This window comes from Podarcis erhardii (genome assembly GCF_964252035.2).
Source record: "Podarcis erhardii genome assembly, chromosome: 8".
In the NCBI taxonomy this organism is placed as follows: Eukaryota; Metazoa; Chordata; class Lepidosauria; order Squamata; family Lacertidae; genus Podarcis; species Podarcis erhardii.
This window is the reverse complement of record NC_138499.1, coordinates 61,803,131-61,820,228: the sequence shown is the minus strand read 5'-3', so window position 1 is coordinate 61,820,228 and position 17,098 is coordinate 61,803,131. Positions and strand designations below refer to the sequence as shown.

The following is a 17,098-nucleotide window of genomic DNA, read 5'->3' as shown; positions in this document are numbered from 1 at the left end:
TCCTTTTTGGGGAGGACTCATTAAAAAAAATGTGACTGCTGCTGTTGCTGAAAGGTTGGCATTAGAATTGCGGAAGGATCCCTCCCTCCTTCTTTTTTACTAGTGGAGAGGGAGAGAAGGATGACAGGTGGTCTAAATCCAGGCCCAAATTCCCCTTCCTTTCAAAAATCATTTCTTTTCTAGACACTTACATTCTCCTATGGAATATGGAAAGGACATTAGCACAGACTGTAGCCTAATAAGACAATAATGCCTTTTATGTTGCCTTCCCCCACTTGGACAGCTTCCACTGTAGCCCTGAGGTACGCTCCGGGCGAAAACATTGTCAGGTGGAACAGAAGATTGGAGATGGAAAAGGGAGAAGAAAATCTTGTCTTGCCCTTGATTGTATTCCCACCCATTATGCCAAATCCCACTCAGAGATCTCTCTTGCATGCTGTTGGAGTGCCTGAGCATGGATTTGCTGCCTGCCCCCCCCCTTCCCATGCTGCCTGCATGTTTTAGAAAGTAGTCCACTTCAAGAACAAAACAGTAGTTGCTACCAGGAATCCAAACATTCCTGGCTGATTGACAGAAGGCCACCCAAAGTCCTCTTTGTTTGGCACAGACAACACATCTTCAACAGCTAGGTGTTTTTATCTTTTCAGCGTGCACATATTTTCAGCGGGTCTGGGTATGGTAAAGATAAGCATGTACATTCAGCCTGTTTGCATAATAAACAACTGTGTTAGCCAAGGTCTAAGTATTATTCTGAGCTGCTGTCATTTCTGGTTGTTGGTTTCTAAGTGGTTTTAATTGTAGCAATGTTTTCTTATGTCTAATACAGTACGTTGTTTTTATGTACTGTGCCAGAAACTGCCTTGTGACTACCTTTATTTAGTATGGTCTAAAAGTTCTGTAAACAAATAAAATTTATATAGCATATTTCAGTTATTAAAAAGCCACCCCATAAACTCTAATCAAAATATATGTTTTCAGGGATGGCAAAATCTGTTAATTTTGATTCTCCCGGTTTCTCATTTTTCCAAGCTTAAATCAAGTTCTTCACATTTCTTCAGCAATTTGCAATCATCCTCCCTTGTAAAAAAAAACCACCAAAAACAAAACTCATAAAAATCTATCAAGATTTTAGTGCAAACATGTTCCGTCTCTCTAGCCCCACATCAGGTAAAATCCTTCACATCTGGGTTGCAGGTAGGTGGGTTTCCTAGCGAGAAAAAGGTCAATGGATGGTGGTGATCTTCCCAAGACCCCAGCCTGTGCTGGTGACCCACCAAGTAGAAATATAAGAACATAAAAGGAGCCTGTTGGGTCAGGCCAATGGCCCATCTTGTCTAGCATCCTGTTCTTACAGGGGTGAACCAGAAGCCCGTGAGAAACCTGCAAGCAGGACCTGAATGCAAGACCACTCTCCCCTCCTGAGGTTTCCAGCAAATGGTATTCAGAAGCACACTGCCTTTGACTGTGGAAGCAAAGCACAGTCATCATGGTTAGTAGCCACTGATCGCCTTATCCTCCATGAATTTGTCTAATCCTCTTTTAAAGCCATCCAAGCTGGTGGCCATCGCTGCCTCCTATAGGAATGGGTTCCACAGTTCAGCTTTGTGCCGCATGAAGAGGTCCTTCCTTTAGCCACCATTCAGCTTCATGGATGTCCACAAGTTCTAGTCTAGTGCTATAAGAAAGGGAGAAAACCTTTCTCTATCTGTGCCATATGTAATTTTATAGTAGAGGGGTGGGGCATTAACGCTACCATAATACCGTTTGGGCTTGTCTCGGTCTTCCTCACTGCAAACCTTTTTACACTTTTATGTAGCAAACCACTTTGATATTTCTTTAAAAATGATATAGCTGTATATAAACATTTTTACAAATAAATAAAATAAGGCAAAGTATCGTGGGCTTAAGGCTGAACTCAGTTACAAACTGAAAGCTAAATATTGTTCTGTTCAATAACAAAATAAAGCAAAATGAAATAAAAACAAGCCAAAGTTTATTTTCCAAAATGTTGCTTTAATTTTATCCAAGTTCAATTATTGCTATTTGTGATATTGTCCTGCCTGTACTGTAGCCTTAGCTCTTCCTAGGTCCAGTAGGCAACACACTAATAATTTTGTTCAAGAAACATCAAGAAAAGCAAAATAGACCAGAGTAGAGGCAAGCATGAGCCCTTTTCTCAGGAATTGCCATATTTTTTTCATTTACTTTTTACAAAGCTTCTAAATTCATTGCAATCCAGTGTTCCCTCTGCTGTCCTTGCACATTTCCACCAGATCTAATTTGTAGTTGGGTTTTGGGCAGTGGTAGTGGGGGAGGGATGTAATAAAATGCAGTTGTTGTACTTCCCTATCCAATGTCACCAACAAAGTATCATTAAGGCCATACAGGGTTCCTATGCCTTTAAATTAAACACTTCCTCTTTGCAGGTTCAGCCCATTTTCTTGCTTCTTGTTTTTCTTGGCTTTGGAATTGATGCTGAGTTGTCTCTTATTTGCAGCCTTAACAGCCTCTTTGAAATGCCCCAGTTTCAGCTCCCCTGGGATGGAGGGAAATCAAGTTCCTTAAAAAAGAGAGAGAGAGCAAAATGTCCTCTTTGTTATTTAAAAAGAAATGGTAAAAATAAAAATTACTTGTAAGCACACGATCCACTTGCACAGACTTCACACTTGTGGCTTGCAACCCATAGTTGGGGAAATGCGGAGTTATATATGATCAGGTGAGCTGGTGGCTCCCAGCAGGTCCAAGCCAGTTGTGTACCCACCAGCCTGATCACATGCATTTCACTCTATGAACTGAACTGTGATTCAGTAGTGGCCCTCCAGATGTTTTGGACTCCAACTCCCATCAGCCCCAGCCAGCATGGTTGAAAGTTAGGGGTGATGGGAATTGTAGTCCAAAACATCTGGAGAGCCACAGGCTCTCACCCCCCTGCTTTAGTGAAGCTAGGCTCTTTATAGATACATTACTACTACTGCTACTCCTACTCCTACTATTACTACTACACTTTGGTTTAGCTAGTTTAGTCTAGGGTCAGATTTTAACCCATCTTGGAGCGCAAGGAAGTGAAGACATGATATAGAAAAGGATGTGATTAAATTTAGCAGCAGCAAGGAGGCAGGGCATGTAGTGACTTGAGTGGGAGCCAGCAGTAGCAGCGAAAGTCTCGGAGGAGAAACCACAAAGTCTCCACGCAGCTGCTGCGGCTCAATACCCGGCATTCATGGTATGGCTTCACGAAACTGCCTTGTGACATTTTTATTTATGTCAGTGACAGAGTAGCATTGTTGGTGGTAGGAAAGGGGCTGGTCTCCCAAGGCTTAGAAAATGCTCTCTGGGTGTCTGTTTAAAGGTGTCCCCCCCCCAACATGCATAATAGCTTAGAGAACATATAGGTACTGATTGGCTCACTTATTTATATATTCATATATATATATATATATATATATATATGCATAGCCCCGTCTCACTTCTGAAAGCTTGGGTTGGCTTTTACATGGACAATCTGCAAGCCACATGTAGCCCTCATCTGTCCTCCATGTAACCTCCCACTGTTGCAGCCACTGCTGATTTTGCTGCTGCTTTGGTGGCAGTCTCCAATTTTGCCTCTGCTGCTGACAGATTGCCCTGACTACCACCAGCAGATTGCTCAGTCTGCTGCTGCAAAGCTTGCCATTCCTGCCTTTCTGTATGCCTCCCCTGCTTGCTAATCTAGTCAGGCTTTTCCTGCTTCTGACCTCAAAACACACTTGGTTGGTGCTCTGCCTGCCATGTTCTATGTTTAGCACTGAGGATGACAGCTTGTGAGGAAGGTCACCCTTGCCCCCTTTTGACTTGAGCTTCCACTCATCTTTCAAACTGCTGTGCCTTCCAATCATGCTAACTCCCCTTGTCCTCTAGTTGCCCCCTTGCAAACTCTCCCTCTAACCATCCAACTGCCCTATTCAGGTAGTGACCTGAATTGATGTGTGTAGGGGGAGTGGGGGCTGCTCAGCCCCTCACCTCCACTGAATGCTTATACTCACTGAGGCCTCGGCCCAGGCTACCAGGAATCCTAACAGCAAACAGGTCCCTGATTGCATAGGCCAATCCCACATGTGTAGCTGTATGTGTGGGCTCCATTCCTGCATTCAGTTACTGTAATGTAAGGGGCAGAGCCAGCTGTCTTTCCCTTATGCAGTGTGCAATCTGGAAGCAGATACGTAACCAGTGAAGTAAAAACAGCATCCTCTTCCTTCACCACAGGCCACATATATAGGACCTGAATGAGATTTGTGGCTGTTGGATCTGTTCTGCTGTTGCCATCATACAATCAGCTTGATTGTCTGAACAGACAAGACTTCGGGATTTCCCATCTCCAAGCTACCTAATTATTTTACAATAACATGTGAGGGTACGAAGGAAGTCTTTCCTCAAGGTTATGGATTCAAATAAATATTATAGAAGAGCAATATCTTGTGGCGTTTTCAGTGGCAGTGGCTCATTTGGCACCACCAAATTTTCCCCCTTTTGTTATGGTCCTCCTACATTTCTTTTTAAAGACACCATTATTTTCATAGTAGATGCTCAGAAAGGCGTAAGTTAAAAAGAAGAAGTTTGAGCAAAGAAGAAGTTTGAGTGTGTAATGAAACACAAGAGAAAGAAACTGCTGGCACTGGTTCCTGTTCCTGAAGTCAAGAGGGTGGCAGAAGTAAATCTGAACCAACAACGTACCAGATTGTTATGAGTCAGAGGGGAAAGATGGTTATGAATCAGAGAGAAAAATGACTGCGTATCTTAAATCTCAGGGTTTTCTCTGACATCAAACACATTGACTCTGGATTTTAGCTTCTCGAACATTGTGGGAGTTTGTTGCTTGCCTCTTAATAATGGTAGTCAGATGTGAGTACAGATATTTGCTGCCCAAGAGATTCCCGGAGTTTGGGGAGGCGTGTACCTCATGTTTGTGACTGAGAATCCACCCACAATTGTTTGCATTTGAACAATTTTCAAAGTTAACGGCAAGTAGCTTAGGTTACTACGCAAACTGTGCCCTTTTGTGGAGAGGGATAGTTTAGTCACTGTGATGCATGTGTTGGTAGCCTCACAATTTGACTTCTGCAACATGCTGTATGTGGTGCTTGCCTTGAAATTGTTGCAGAAGCTGCAGCTGCTGTAGAGTGTTGCAGCTGAACCAAGTGGGATTTACTTCTGAGTAAGACATTATGGTTATATTTATTTCTGCCTTTTATTACAGATGATCTCAGGGTGTATCACAACAATTTGAAATACAATAAACATTACATTGAAGTACAACTGAAACCAGGAGTGGGTGGTGGGGTGGGGGGACAGAACTCATATCAACTCCCAGCAGCTGAGTCACTGCTACTTACAGAGGAGAGGTCAGCTGGGCTCTTTCTGCTCCTGCTGGTAGCTGCCTGCTTCTAGTTAAAACATTTAACACAATCCAATGTGTAGGACTGCACTGTAAATTATTTTTATCTTGCCTTCCCACCAAAATAACCTTCCAGGTGGCCCCATTAAAGATTGCACCAATTTAAACAGTGTAAAATAACCATAACAAATAAGCTTATTTAATGGCTTAAATAGATGAAACCACCCTTTGTAATGGTCACAAAACAAGCTATTTTCTCTTTCCTAAATGGGAAATTTATGTGTGATTTGCAGTGTGTTCATTGCAAACTGAAGATCTCCTGTGGTCACGAGTTTCTGTTTGTTGATCATATGGCTTATTTTCTGTACTTTGCATTTATGTTGTTCCTCCCCTTGGCTGAGAATGCCTTCCGCTCATCTAAAGCTATATGATCTCGATGATAGCTTGCAAGATCCTAATCTGCTGATATCAAAGGCCGGAGTTTATTCCCTGTTGTTTGTGCAGAGGAATTATTTAACAAGGAATCCTTGTAAGTGTGAACATCATACATAAAACGACATAACACTTGGGGGAAAATAAGAACTAAGCCAATATTTCCACACCAGCTTCAAAGCTTAACATACTTCCATATACAGATGCTTTTTATTTCTCTTCTGTGGCTTCTGTCCCTCCTAATTGAATCTGACACCAGAAACATAAGTTCTCCTCCTCCTCCTGATTATGTTTTGACTGGAATGTTAAATACAGCAATCCCTCATTACAAAACTCTGTTAACTGTATTCTAAAACAGCACATGATTTACAATCGTCATGCTTTACATCTATTGCTCTTATCTTATATAAGAATAATTGTGCCTTCTCTCCAATATCTGCCACATCTTTTCTTACATATTTACACAATTTGTGTACTGCTTTGTATCTGAGAAAGAAATTCAAAGCAATGTATAAAAAGCCTTTCATTCAACAATACGCAATGTAAAAAGGCAAACAATATTTTCAACCTGATGATTCAGTATGGCTGAGTTCTCACCCCTCTGAGGAAGCTTGTCTACAGAAGAATCTTTCCACCATGGTCTGAAAAACCAGCAAGTCTGGTGCCTAATTTGTACAGGGAGGCAATTCCATATTTTTGGTGTTGTGAAGTAGCAGATGGTGTGATAGGCAGTAGTGCTCACCTGACCTCTGAGCAGCACAGCAGCTGCTGCATACCAGAAGAGAGAGTTGGAGACATGAAGCGACAAGGAGGTTAGCGCTGTGCAAACATACCATCAAGTGTGCTGGATTGGCTCTGCCAAAACATTTGGTCACCTCACCTGTCCAACTCTCCCTCCCAATAAGAAGCAGCAACTCAGTTGTTGGGAGGTCAGGTGAGTGCTACAGCCCTACCACTGGTGCTGTGACGCTGAAGGCTCTTCGTTGAACTGTAATGGAGTGGGCCTCAGATTACCTAGGTACCATCATGCAGTGGCTGAACAGGGATGCAGGGGATCTTTCAAGTAACTTAATCCTGAGTTGTTTAGGGCCTTGTACGCAAGTATCCAAGCCTTAAATGTGGCCGGGTAGCATACTGGCAACCTGTCCAACTTTCTCAATAGATGTGTTATATGCTGGTGGAAGGCTGCTCCAGTTAGTAGTCTAGCTGCTGCATTCTGCATCAACTGCAGCTTCTGGATCAACCTCAAGGGCAATCCTACATACTGCTCTTTGCAACAATGCAGTCCGTTGGTGCAGCTCATATAGACCATATATATATATATATATATATATATATATATATACACACACACACACACACACACACACACACACACCAATATCTATCTATCTATCTATCTATCTATCTATCTATCTATCTATCTATCTAATCTATATCTATCTATCTATCTATCTATCTATCAATCATCATCTATCATCTATCTATCTATCTATCATCTATCTATCTATCTATCATCTATCTATCTATCTATCTATCATCTATCTCTCTATCATCTATCTATCATCTATCTATCATCTATCATCTATCTATCTATCTATCTATCTATCTATCTATCATCTATCATCTATCATCACAGCCCACTTTAAGAACCACTAGTATTGCCTCTGCTACCAGCCAGTTCATGGAGAGGTAGCCCATTCAGAAGCTTCACTCCTTGCCACCCAGGAAGAGTATCACAGCAGTGGGAAGGCCAACCAATCTGATGAAGTGGACTGTTGCCCAGAAAGCGTGTGTATTAATAAATGTGTTAGTCTTCAAAGTGCCACGAAATTCTTTGTTCTTTTTCTTCTAATGGCTACCCCTCTAGAAATTAGAAAAAAATTAGTGATTGATAAGAAATGATGATGATGATGAATGTATGTAAAATGCTGTGAAATGTTCTAAAGTGCTATTAAAATTATTACAGTGGTGCCTCGCAAGACGAAAAGAATCCGTTCCGCGAGTCTCTTCGTCTAGCGGTTTTTTCGTCTTGCGAAGCAAGCCCATTGACGGCTTAGCGGATTAGCACTACTAGCGGTTTAGCGGCTTTTAGCGGCTTAGCGGATAAGCGGATAAGCAGCTTAGGGGCTTAGAAAAAGGGGGGAAGGAAAAAACCCCCGCAGGAACTCGCAAGACATTTTCGTCTTGTGAAGCAAGCCCATAGGAAATTCGTTTTGCGAAGCACCTCCAAAACGGAAAACTCTGATGGAAGTTTTCTGTCTTGCGAGGCATTCGTCTTGCGGGGCACCACTGTATAATAGTGATGATTAAGTCATTTAGGCTCATAATTTCCAAACTTCCATTCTAGTTTTTATGATATTCTCCCTGGAAATGCAGGATATTATTACAAAGATTACATTTAGTTACTTCGCCAAAGCAAGATGGCGGTTTAACTAGTTTTCTAACAAAAGCAATTTTTGATCATTCTTACTACATATAAAAGGTTCACCACCCTCATCCCGTAAATCCCTGTCAGCTCTGACAAACGTACCTTGTAGAACTGCGTGGTGAACGTAAGGGCAGTGTTAAAACACTTCTCTTGTTCTGAGCAAAATTTATAACATGGCTCTTGGAACTCACTTTTTGCTCCAAACTTCTGATACTCCTGTAATACAGTAATCAGCATGTCAGTAGGCTATTTTTTCTGAATAAAGACAAGGTTGCTGAAATGGATTAGACACAGACATTCGCATAGCATTGCATAATTCAGAAAGTAGGCCCGGTGCACATGATTTGCATTAATAGCCTGCATAGAGGCAGCTTTTTACAACTCCCTCTCATTAAACTCCATGTGGAGGATTGCAGACTGTCAATCAATTACAGCAATTTCCTTTTCCATATTTATTCCATCACTATCACTGACAGTTACCATTAAGTGACATTAATACAATACAGTAGCATCTTGCTGTTCTCCAGTGCTCTCTTCATGCACAGCATCTTGGGATACTTAATCTCCTAAGAAGGTTAAGAGTGCCTGTTAAAAAGAGGGAGGGGAAAAGGTGACCACTTTCAGGGATGGAGAGTGTTTAAGCTTAGAAAAGAAAGGAGGAAATTCTCCCAAGGTGCTCTGGGAGTGACATTTGTTAGGAAATGGAACGCACACTCTGGTGTTAATGAGTTGGTAGGAAGAACTGGCTATATAAATGTCTTTTAAACATTAGGGATAAGGGCTTTTGAGAAGTGTTGAGGATATCCTTAACTATTAGAATTGTTTGTGGGCAAAGAATAAACAGGAGACTCATATTCCACATGGAGTTATATTATGTAAGCAAGTGCCAGAATGAAAAGCAAATGATAGTTGTATTATATGTATTACTTGATCTTGCTTTGTAAGGATGGGACAATGTTTTCTGTTTCTGAGAAGCATGTAAGTGCAAAGAGAGGTGATTGAAGTGATGAATCATATTTTGCCCTCCTTATCACCTGAGGATCAGGTAACAAGGATATATATATACAGTGTTTCATATATGTAGACTATTTTAACGAGCAGATTTGGGGGGCTAAGATGGCCAGTAGAGAGAGGAAGTCCCATTGCACAGACAAAAGTCATGGCGCTAATAGAATAATTTTGTTGGATACCACTCGCCATTTTCTTTATGTACAATGATGATTGTAGTGAGATTGTTTATTTTCTGTAAACTACTCTGAGTACAAATGTGTCTGTGGGAAACTGACTAAGACTTATTATAGCACATCATTTTTAAACCATTTCCCCCCACTCAGTTTTGAAAATCATGTTAAAATGGGTGCTAAAGGGCTTTTTTAATTTCAGCACTATTTTGCCATTAGTTCAATAACTGCAAAAAAGGAAAGGAAAACAACGGAACTATAAATGGAGGCAAAACTAAAATGTGATAAAATGGTTTTTTAAAAGACTAGAAAGTTGGTGGGTGTTTTTGTTTTTTTAAATGAGCTTTACAGTACATTTAAAGGAATATTTTAAAAGAAAGTTAAGGCCTATTTAATTCAGATTGCTTTGTAGTGTATAAAATAAAATGTCTTATCTAGGAGTAGCAATAGAATAATGGGCTTTATCATCATATACTATTGCAGATTTCCTTACACTGTAACGTTTCACGAATTCCTACGAAAGTGAATTATCCTTGTAAAACCAAATTGTTTCCAAATGTCACTATTTCCAAAAAGGGGAAGGAGAACAAGAATTGCACACTGGGTAGTAAACCAAATAATTGAAAAAGAGAGATGAATATCCATACTACAATCATCTCTTTTATATGGCATTTCAATCGGTTGCAATTACAGAATGATTTGGTAACACAACAAAAGCATATTGGCTTTTAGCAGAACAACAGGATGTTGATAGTCCTTTAATATCATTGCTTTGGCTTAAAAAGGAAAAGGAGCTGGCCTATGCAGCTGGGACAAAGACCCTTCATAGGATCTTTGTTAACAGCATGGGATAGTGTAAAATAAAAGTCTAAGAGCTGGAGATGCACCTTTAAGGTCACTTCTTCGTAAATGAAGTGTTTGACGTATGGAATCTTTTTGGAAATAGAAACATCAAAGTAAATTGTGGGCTGAATGTTTATGAATCTTTTGCTTTGCGGTGCTCTGCTGCTAGTGCATTGGGTTCTGCATACTCTGTCTTCTTCTATCCTTTGCCCCTATGAATGGGGTTTCAAATGTCACACTCCACTCAAATGACGGAACTCTCTTCATGGCCAAGAAACCATTGAAAAGGAGCTAACTCATCAGCACCTGCGACTTCATACCACAATGTCAGCCTCTGCTTCCCCAATTCTCTTAAAATTAGCAGCACAAAATGTTATGAGATACTAGTGCTATAAATCAGAAGGGATACTATGCTAGAGGAGCAGGAAACACATTTTATTTTTTTTTCTATCAAGCGTTTGTGATAGTTAGATGCTAGATTCAGATAGAGGCAGTGTGGTGTAGCAGTTAGAGTGTTGGACTTGGACCTTGGTAGACCAGCCATGAAGCTCACTGGGTGAAATGGAGTCTGTCACTTTCTCTTAGCCTGGCCTACTTCACAGAGATAAAAGGGGGAGGGGGAGAATTATGTACCCCCCTTTGAGCTCCTTAGAAGAAAGGCAGGATATAAACATACATTAACAACAACAACAACAACAACAACAACTTGAATGAGGGGACGGTTTGCCCCCTTTTATGATGCTTCCCGTAGCCACTATTTTTAGAAGGCTACAAGACAGTCATCATTTGGCTAAAACTGGGGAAAATCTAGGATGGGTATTGTGTATTTCATTGAGGGCCCTTTGCATTCCTCCCTCAACAATAGACAATGATAGTTTTGTGGCATCAGTTCTAAAGATGTTAAGGAGACAGCAATTTCCATCCCTTCCAGTGTTAGTCGCAATCAGAAATGTTTCCATTCTGCTACCTTTTGGCTTCTGCTAAAACCTACACTATTCGTCTCACTACCTGCTACGACCTAAATAAATGCAATTAATGATGCTATTAATCCCACAAGTAATTTCAGTACAAGGGGAACGTCAAAAACGACAGGGAAAGTAATATAATTGTTTATGTTACATTTGCGGACAAAAGAAGAAGACGACAGCATACAGTGTTCATGTCTACTGGCCTGATTTCTGACCAGTATGTAGAGTATAGCAACTTATTCTCCCGTTTCCATTTCTAATTGAATTCTCCATCACCCCCAATCTGGGCATACCCACTCTGTGGATTTGGCTCTCCTAGAGATTTGCTTTGACATTTTCTTCTGTGATACCCTGACCTTCCTGTCTTGCCTGTTGAGTTGATATAACAAAAGGACTTTGCAATCACAAACTCATCATTAAATGCTGCATTAGCACTTTCTGCTGTTGCCCACGGGCTTAACTTCTCATCTTCTCTGGCCTTACTGACTTCTCCACTGCTTCTTGTATCTCTATCTTTCTTCCTAGGTCAGGCGCTTTTCCAGACATCCTTTCCCCTCTTTCTTTGATATATGTCATAGTCCAAGCAGTATTGGTTGCTTGCCAGCACTATGTCCTTCTCAGAGAGTCTCCTAAAAGTTATTGCTGCCAAACAGAACGGATGTCTTCTTTCTCCTACTGCACTGCTTGTCATTTATGGGCAACAGTTCAATGATCTCTCCCCTTTTTTGTTCACTGAACTCATTTAAAATCCAAACAATTTCGGCTGTCAAGTTGCCTGTTTGTGACTGTTCCTCTGTTTACTCAGCATCACCCCCACCCCCCAAACTGTTCCCTGTCACTGTTCATCCTCTGAGTTGTCAGTGCTTACCCTTATGCTTCTAGGTTTTTAAATCAGTTTGTGTGCAAATCTTTATCCACATTTTAAAGCTTGTGTGTATTCCTCATTTCATAAACGAAGGCTGCAGTTCTATGCACTCCTATGCTTAACGCAGAAAATAAGGCTGCAATCCTGGGCATGCTTATCTGGGAGTAAGCACCATTTAAGAGAAGGGACTTTTTTGGAAACAAATATGCCTAGGATAAAATTGGAAATCACATATTGCTGCTGGACCTTTGATCTTGAGAAGGGAGGTTCTTATTTAGATACAGAATCAGCCTCTTATCTTATTTTGTTGGAGCTATTTCCAAGAGTAACAGATATAAATAAATAAATAAATAAAGAACTAAAGCTACACCTGAAATAAGATTTATTTTATTTTTTGCATGTGCATTGATGTTTGATTCTAAATCTTGGGGGGGGGGGGCAGGTAATGTCGCCATTTCAAAGTTCTGCACAGCGTTAGCCTTAGGGGTGTTTCACACATTACTATTTCTCTGTATAAAGATAATGTAGGAAACATATGTAGGGAAATGTGTTTACCATAATGTGTGAAGTGTGGCATAATTGGTTTTCATGCTGTAAGAACATGGACCAGGCATCCACTGAAGGCAATGGCTGCCTGACCCATTTGCTCAAACAGCACAGGAAACACACCTCTCTTCACACATTTATGCTAAGCACATTTTCGTTCATGGAGATTATCTTTGCGTAGGGAAATGGTAATCTGTGAAACAGCTCCTTAGAATAGTATGTCACCCATGACCGCAGAATGGTGTAGGGACTTCCCGTCTGTAAAATGCTTATCGCCCTTTAAAACAAATTTGCAAGCCACAGCCTATTTACTCCCATTTGAAGGGAAAAGTGAAGAGTGCGATGCACTTTAGTTTCAAAGAAAGAAACTGCCCTAGACTGGCTAAAAAGAGAAGAGGCGATTCCCCATTGTATACAGCTACAAGTCTAAAGGGTAAGAGAGCAGAAGGTGCTCAAACGCATGAATGGTTAGCAAAGAATGGCATATCTATACGGTAACTGTAGCAAGAACTGCAAAATACAATTAACCTTGTTGAAACCCGGCATCACTTCTTGTATCTACCACCTCTCCTTAGAGCAGCCAGCATTTTGCTAAGACCTTCATATCTGGTACTGGGCAAGAGCTAGTGCTAGCTAGTTAAGCTGTCAGAGCTGATGATGTGATTGTTGTTGTTTGTACCTGCCTACCAAAGTGATTTGTAACATCTAATTAACAGTGGGAGGGGATATTTTGCAGTATGTTTTAGAAGGCTATTAGCAAGGGACACACTTGCTATTGCTGTTTACAAAGTACTATCCATATACAGTGGTACCTCGGGTTAAGTACTTAATTTGTTCCGGAGGTCCATACTTAACCTGAAACTGTTCTTAACCTGAAGCACCACTTTAGCTAATGGGGCCTCCTGCTTCTGCTGTGCCGCCAGAGCACGATTTCTGTTCTCATCCTGAAGCAAAGTTCTTAACCTGAAGCACTATTTCTGGGTTAGCAGAGTCTGTAACCTGAAGCGTATGTAACCTGAAGCGTATGTAACCCGAGGTACCACTGTACTTGGAGCTCTGCCGGAGCATCATATGGAAGAACTAGAAGCCATTGGCTCATGGAGTGAATATTTTGAAGGGCAGTGGGGGAATCAGGTGCTGCTGCTTTGTGTAAATGTCCTTTATCTCCCTTCCTGGACTGATCGCCAGCCTTTTGCCCCTTGCTCTCCTTTCTTCCTGTGCTTGAGGTTGGGTGTTGACTGCTCTGCCTGCTGTAGGCCTCATCCACGCCTCAGATGAAAGGGAAAATCAGAAGGTAGCCATTACACATTTGCAAGGAAGGAAACAAAGACCCGCAACGCTGACACCCTCCCACTAACTTTGGGTTTTAATGGTGGGCTTAATTTCCTCATGAAAGGGAAAAACAAAACGGAAACAGCCTTGCGGTGGATAGAGGGGGCAGTGGGGAAATGGCAGCTGTTGTATTCATGGTTAATCAGGTGTGTCTGCCTTTATGTAGCATCTGTCTGCTACTGTTACGGTGCCACATGTGAAAAGGGACGGGAGGAAGAGAGGCATTCATGTTCAAAGCCTTAAGCACTGACCTCTGTCTCTGTCTCCTCAGGGTTCGGGCGCTCGTCTATTCATCTTGGCCTATTAATGTAAGATTGCAATTCTGTTCTATCAGGCCGTCGTCGTAACCATCTTGATTGGATGTTGTTCAGATTGCCATAAAATCAAGTCCTTAGCACGCCGGTTTCCATTTTGTTTCACAAATGACCTTTACAAGTAGGTTTCCAGTGAAAGAAATGGCCATATTTCCTCGCCAAAGAATTCAACAAGGAAAGGTTTTCAGGGAAGGAGTCCAAAACCAATTATCCATTCCAACTTAAGTTGATTTTGGACTGCTGAAGGAATCCCCCAAGAGAGGAATAAGCAGGGCCCGTTCAAGCACCTAGTTGCCAATTTTAAGAGTCAGTCTAGTTTATTGCCCTGTTATCCATTCCACATTTTGGTAATATTTCTCTGGTAAATTTCTTTTTGATACTGCGCAGTGGAGGAAATAAATTATTATTTGTTTAAAAAATTGAATTTTCCCTACAGGATGACACTGTTTTTCTAAATATATTTCAGTCTGGCTTCTGGGGCAGGTTTGGGATAGAAATGATTTTGGTTGCCCTGGTGAATGAGCTGTAATAGGAGAGCAACAATCCTGTGGATTGTCCTGGACTTCCCAGCAGCATTCCATATAATTGAACAAATAATTTTTCAGGGTTGGGTGTTAGGGACACTTCTCTTGGTACCTCTGCATGCTAAGGCTTATTAGTTGGTTACTGGAGGAAGACCCTTGTAAGTGATGGTGCTCATAATTTTCAAGTGATGGTGCTCCCTTCCTTTCTCTTACAAAACTGCCAGCAAACTTGTGTTTTTCATTATATTTGATTGCCTTTTATGATATCTGGTTTCTCCGTTTAAATTGGATGATAATATTAACCCTTTTTTTAAAAAATTGCAGCCTACTATTATATTCGATTTTATATACTGTTTTTGCTGTTTTTGTTTATATATGTGTGTGTGTGTTAATTGGTTTTGTTAGCCACCATGAAGCATATGTGGGAAGGCAGGGTATCAATCCCTAAGGCTGCAATCCTAGACCCACTTTACTTGGAAGTAAACTCCATTGAACTCAATGGGACCTGCTGTTGGGTGGGCATGTATCAGATTGCACTGTCAGTATATTAATAAAATAACCATTACATTAAGTATGCTGTGGTCAAACTGAGGACTTTCCATTACTTTAAGTATCTGAAATAATTATACTGTTTAAAATGACTGCCCATCTATTTCCTTGTTGCTGGAGTTGTTGCTTCGCCGCCGTGCTGATGAGTGTTTCTGAAATTGCTGTGTCTTTGTCCCCTGCACCCAGCAGCTCCACCAAATTGAAACTCTTTCTGATAAAACCCTGCTATGCTCTGTGCTATATAAACCAACAGCAGTGTTGACACTCAGTTGGCATTGTCAGAAGGGAAACAGGTTAGTGCCAGGATGATGCATTTGGCAGAGGCGATGAGCAGCTTCTACCTCCACAGCCGTTGGAGCACTTCCTCTGCAGCACAGTCCTGTAATTAGAATGAATGGCAGAGTAAACATATGGGAAAGGGTAGGAGGGTACCACAATGACCTCTGTATGTGTCTGAAACTGGGAACAGCCCTGGCTCGATGCAGAATTGGACTGGAAATACAGTGTAGCCCTGTCAAAACACCTCCTTCTGCCCTGCTAAATCTGGTGCTTTTCTGAGGCTCTGCCATATTACAGTGTGTTAGGCCACTGTGGCAAACCGAAATTAGGCTGCACGCAGAATAGCCCAGACTAATTTAATGCGGGCCTTGAAGCAACAATGAACTCGGGTCATGAGACATGTTAGCCAGACTTCCGCCAAAGTCTGCGGAAGCTCACACAACACGTTCAGAAGCAGCCAGAGGGAATAATGAACAGTAATTAGAGATGGGTTGCGGTGACACCTCCTACCAGTTGCCTTTCCTGGTGGCGAACACCACCAAAGGCAAGGCATAGCCATCAGCTATTTTTGTGAGGGCCTTCCTGGAACTGGGTGTTAGCATAGTTACATTCTGGGAAGCTCTTGGCTTGCACTCAGTACTTAATTTCTAAAGTTAAAGGTGCCGTGCCTCAAGTCTGCCTGCAAGTCTCATCCTCTGACCTGTCTGCTCATCAAATATGCATGGGGACTGTATGTGTTTACTCCTCTGTGAAAATAAAGGCATGATGTAAGTGTTCTCCTCCTGTTTCTTGCAGGGCTGAAACCTGGTCTGAGCCCCAGGGAGCTCAAATTGATGGCAATTTGATTTCTATCCAGGGCAGCTTACATTATATTAGGGCTCCTTCCATACCCTCCAACTCAAAACATTACTCTAGGGCAGTGGTTTACAACCAGTGTGCCATTGCACCTTGGGGTGCCTTGAAGGATGGTCAGGAGTGCCACAGGCAACTCTAGCCTCTCCCCCTCTTTCCTTCCCTCCCTCCTCTGATGCCTTCTCGCGTTTCTGCCTCCCAAAGGCTTGTGAGGCTGTTTGTTGCAGTGGCCCTGACCACAATCTCCCCAGGCGAATGGCGTCTCTGGAGCTGGCCAAGGGGTGCTGGTTGCCAGGAGCTGAGGTGGCCTTAGAACAGGCAAGCAAGTGGGCAAGGGAGCCCAGCCAGCCAGTCCACCAGCCCTTGCTGTTTGGAATGGACAGACAAATAAATGGGAGACCGGGCAAGCAGGCACCACACTGGTCTTTTCTTGTGTTTTCTGTGTGTGATGCCTGCTTGGGAGCTGAGTGCCCAACATCAAAGGGGAGCCTTTCCACCATGCAGGTCCAGCGGCTGCCACTGTTGCTTCCTAAGGTGAGTAAGGTGCTAGCCTCACGTTCACCTTTGGCCCGTCTCCATTGGGTTGCTAAGGCTGGAGGCATCCTCTTCCC

General features: G+C 42.0%; 1 long non-coding RNA gene across 1 annotated transcript; it reads right to left on the bottom strand.

Moving 5' to 3' along the window:
- Window positions 1-1,992: 1,992 nt before the first annotated feature.
- LOC309348233 lies at window positions 1,993-15,731 on the bottom strand. The gene is made up of 3 exons (XR_014159303.1): window positions 15,437-15,731; window positions 8,337-8,450; window positions 1,993-2,560 (listed from the first exon to the last, which is right to left on the bottom strand). It is a non-coding gene; the product is annotated as an uncharacterized lncRNA (long non-coding RNA).
- Window positions 15,732-17,098: the final 1,367 nt, after the last annotated feature.